The sequence below is a fragment of the Gossypium hirsutum genome, chromosome D12 (genome assembly GCF_007990345.1).
Source record: "Gossypium hirsutum isolate 1008001.06 chromosome D12, Gossypium_hirsutum_v2.1, whole genome shotgun sequence".
Taxonomy (NCBI): Eukaryota; Viridiplantae; Streptophyta; class Magnoliopsida; order Malvales; family Malvaceae; genus Gossypium; species Gossypium hirsutum.
In genome coordinates this window covers 18,892,071-18,896,837 of record NC_053448.1, presented here as the reverse complement: position 1 = coordinate 18,896,837, position 4,767 = coordinate 18,892,071, and the positions used below count along the sequence as shown (strand labels likewise).

Sequence of the window (4,767 nt, the reverse complement as noted above, 5' to 3'; positions counted from 1 at the left end):
AGCGTCTCTCATTGTCAAGTGATAATTTTTTTCCAGGATTTTGTGAGCCTATTCATTCCATGCTACCGTAAAGGGCTGTATAAGGACAAACCTTTTATGAGGGACAAGAGGCTCGGCTTGAGGGCAAGTCGTTTCGAAGAAAGGGGGATGATACGACCACGTCTCGAAAATGTCTTTGGTTCTGCTCACCAGGCGTCATTCACAAACTTTCACAAGCTGGTCTAGTTTGTTCCAGCTCAATGGAGCTTTATTCGAGTTGATTCTAGCTCATTGAGCTTGAACTTAGATTTATTTTAATTTATGCTTTTACATAGTTGCTGGAATAAATTAATTTAGTTTAATTAGTTAATTCAGCTTAAATAAATGTTGAGTATTTAATTTGTCAAAATCTGGACATCTTAATTAATTGTGTTAAAAGTGTCACATTTTATGTTTAATGCGTGTTAGTTAGTACATATTATAAATGTGTACAGATTGTTACTTTCATTTAATTTGTCTTAGCTTTAGCTGAATTTATGATCTAAATTGAATGAGTTCAGCTGCTGCCGAATTTTAATATGTTTTAAACTCATTTAATTTGTTGTTTTTAATTTGTTCCAGGTACATACAATGGACGGCTCTCATGCATGAATGATGATTTAATCAAGATTGCTGATGATTGAGTTCTTCTAAGTGATTATTCAGCCAAGAGTTAGCTGCCTTCAAGATTTCCCAAGCTAGACATTAAAATTCCAAGTTTATTCAGCTGATCAAAACAGCTCTTTATTGAATCTAAATACATTGGCCGAATCTAGCATCCCCATTCATCTCCCAAAATACATGCATGCCCCCATTCAGCTCCTTAAACACATTCATGTTTTAATTTAGCTCCATACGCACATTAGCTGAACCTTGCAAACTCCATTTAGCTTATTTAACATTTTTTGGTATTATTAGCTGAATCCAAAGCCTCTAGAAGCTGACCATATTCACAATCTACATGCACAAGGATGCTACCTGGAAATTTCAAGGAAGTTTCAGCTCATTAATGAATACATTTGACTATTCATGTACTTAATTATCTATTCAGCTGGCAATGTGTTTGAGTTATAAATATGAAGCTCATAAGTTGTATTGGAGACTTTTGATACTTTTAATTGATATTGAGTTATTTGGTGAGATTTCTTCTCTCAAATTTTGTGCAAGGACTTAGCTTGGCTTATCTGTTGTCAGTGGCGTCAAACTAGTCTGTTTCTAAAGTTATCACTCGAGTCGAGTGTGGCGTTTACCCAAAAACTATACCTCTGGTTCTTACCTCCTAGGTAACGGGTCAAGGTCCCAATTCCTTCACAAATTCCTTCTTAAATGTCTTATAAACCTCGGGTCAACATTCAATATAGTGTTGGTTTAGTTTGACCTTAAGCCAATTCACTCCATTCCATCCCGAACCATTTTTATATCTTACTTCCTTTCGATCACCAAGCCTTACACATTCTGAACTTACCATTTGAACCCAATATTGTTATCTTTTTCCATATTCATTTAACTTTCCAAATCAAGTTATTTTAACGAACGCTACTTCCTTTTTAACAATCGCACACATAAATGACTCGTACGATTCGACGGAGCCAGGATCGCATCAATTAATTTGTCATAGCATGCTGCATATTTAAAACATGTCTTAGTATATTACATATTTAATTCATGTCATTGCTTGTCCATTAAGCATGTACAAATTTCGAACAGATTTATTACATATTTATTTGTGTGTTTATTTTGTCTTGTTGATATTTTAATTAAGCATTTTCATGTGTCAAAATCTGGACATTTTAAACGTGCTTAAGCTTATTAAAATCTGTCCAATTTCATACAGCTTTATTTTTTTGTTTAATTGGGTCTTATTTTAGACACATTATTGTGTCTATTGTTTAGACAAATTAACTATTTCTAGTTGCTTCTTTTTAACCACATTTAATCTGACGCTATTGCTTATCTTGTAGGCTGGATGTATTTGCTACTATCAAGGGGTTCAATGGACGGCATTTAAAGGCAGCCAATAGCTGGACATTCATGCGGCTGAACATACATGTATTTAGCCGGTTCAATGAAGCTATTTAATGAGAACATGCACCGATTGTACATGTATTTTGGCAGCCACCAGGTTCATTCATTCAGCCGATTTCCCATGAATCAAATTGCCAACATTTAAAGTGAACATTCGATTGCACATACATGCCATCGACCAAATTCGTTGCATTCATTGAAAAGGAACATTCATAGAGACTCTTCATTGCTGAACATGCATGCATGTCCAAGGGGGGAAGGGAGTGACCATTCGGCTAATACATGAACAAACCAAGGGGTTTGAACCTTATAAATTCGGCCATTGAATTTTAGTTTACATGCACCGAATAGGGGGACTGAATCAGCTGGATGCAAACTGTCTATTCATGTGTTCAAGACACATTAAAGCCTCAATTAAGGGAAATGCATGGTTCATGCAAGAGACATTCGACTAAGAAGGATGTTTATGAATTAAAGGCTGAACATTCATGGAATTTAAAGAAAGCTTCATAGTTAAGAATGCATGCATGCACCAAGGTGGATGAAAGTGACTAATCGGTTGGTGCATGGATCTACCATATTCATGAATAGTATTTTAATGCTTTTGTGTGAACATGTTTAAGGCTAGTATGAACTCTTTTATGCCGAATCTGATTAGTCATCTTAGGGCTATAAAAAGCTTGAAATTGGACATTTGCAAGGACTTCACTTAACTTCACTTGACATTACTTTGCTTTGATTATATGAAAATAGACTTTGTAAGTTTTATTCCATTCTCATTGTTCTTCAGGATTCAAACTGACTTATCTAGCTTTGCTAGTGGCGTCCACCTTTGAATTCTTTCTTGAACTTATCACCCTACGAGTGTGGCGTTCATCTCTTATACCTTTGGTTCCTATCTTGCGAGATAGCGAGTCTTGATTCTATCCAGCTTTCTGCCAATCACCTTAAAACGTTTAAGAATCGGGTCTTTAACTATTATTAAAGGTTTATTCTTATTTTAAGTTTTTCATATCCATCTTTTCCACCTTTTAAACTTTGTTTTATCCGCTGCCTAAAATAACTATCTTTTATAACTTAGCCATTTTGTTGAATAAAAAACGAGAACTACTTAATTTGACGATCGGGCATTTCAACGACTCAATTACCCCCGTAAGCGAGTTCGTATCAATTTATTTGTCAACATTGCTATGCACTTTTCACTGAGAGCGACAGTCTCAAATTCTCCCAATCTACGCTTCTTTGACAATATATCTTTCATAAATTTCACGTAGTTGGGCATTTGCGCCAAAGCTTCAACTAGTGGTATTTTGATATGGAGTTGCTTCAAAACCTCCAAAAATCTTTTGAACTGAATATCCTACTTAGAATTGTTAAATCATTGAGGAAAAGGTAAAGGTGTTGTTTTACTGTGTTGATATTGTTTTACTGTGTTATTTTTATAGACAATATGTTCTGATTCTGCCACAACATTTGGCTACTTACCCTTTTTAGGTTCAGTATGTTTTTTAGATTACTCTGGGATCTTTACCTGATTGTTATTCAAGTTATCCTCTTCTGCCGTGGCATCTTGAGCAATGTCATCAAGCTGAGTTCTGCCTCTAGAGTGATGGCCTTGCATTGCCCCTTCCCTTGTGATCCTGAATTTTTGGTATCACTTGGCAATGCCCCTTGTGGTCTCGAATTTAAAGCATTCGCTATTTGTTAGCCTGACTTTGAATTACAGCCTCATTCTTGGCAATATATTCCTTCAGCAAGGCTTCAGTAGATGATGATGATGAAACCGATGCCTAACTTTGCTGGACATTTTGCCTCCGTATTGGCTGAGTATAACCAGGTGGTGTGTTGATGGCATTCTATCTTGCCATATTGTTAAAATTCCCCATACCTTGATTATTCCAATTAAATTTTCGGTGTTGCTTCCACCCAAGATTATACGTGTTAGAGTAGGGGTTATTGTTCTAGTTGAAATTACCCATGTAGCACACAAATGCTGGATTTGATAGGCATTCATCAAACCCATGATCTTCACCATAATAAACAAACGATAGTTTAGTTGTTTTTATCTCCTAGACTATAGTAGGTATTTTTATTATTTTAATCATATTAGCCAAAGAAGATACCTGGGCTGTCAACGAAGTGATTGCGTCCAGCTCCATAGTACCAACAGCTCTCTTGCCCATCCCAACTCTTGTGGCAGGATATTGATAATCATTGTTGCTAATATTTTTCATAATCTTATATGCTTCATTATAAGATTTATTCAATAAAGTATCATTGGTAGAAGCATCAATTGCCATCCTCGTATGTCCATTCAGCCTATTATAGAATATCTCTCCATTTGAGTCTAATGTTGAAATCCATGCATCAGACATTTTCGAATTAAGTCTTTAAATCGTTCCTAAGCTTCATATAGTGTTTCATCCTCTACTTGCCAAAAAGATGTGATGTCATTTCTAAGCTTGACATTCATATTTGGGGGATTATATCTGATAACTCTTGAAAAGAGTTATACTTCAAACTTCTAGATTGAATTAATTGTTTGTAATTAAGTAAATAAGTTTGCATTGTTAGATATTTTTAGAACATTGCATAACAAAGCTTGGATTGTGCTATAAAAGTTATTATTTGTTACTTTTATTATTTGAGAAAGAAAGGTGTTGGTTGTGGTTGGCAGTAGGTGCAGGATGAAGAAGAGAAGAGAAAAAAGAGTAGGAAAATTTG

The 4,767-nt window shown here is 35.3% G+C and overlaps 1 non-coding gene across 1 annotated transcript; it reads left to right on the top strand.

Annotated features, from left to right (window-relative positions):
• Positions 1-4,400: 4,400 nt before the first annotated feature.
• LOC121224775 (small nucleolar RNA R71) lies at positions 4,401-4,507 on the top strand. Its single transcript, XR_005922520.1, has one exon. It is a non-coding gene; the product is annotated as a small nucleolar RNA R71 (small nucleolar RNA).
• The last annotated feature ends 260 nt before the right edge of the window (positions 4,508-4,767 follow it).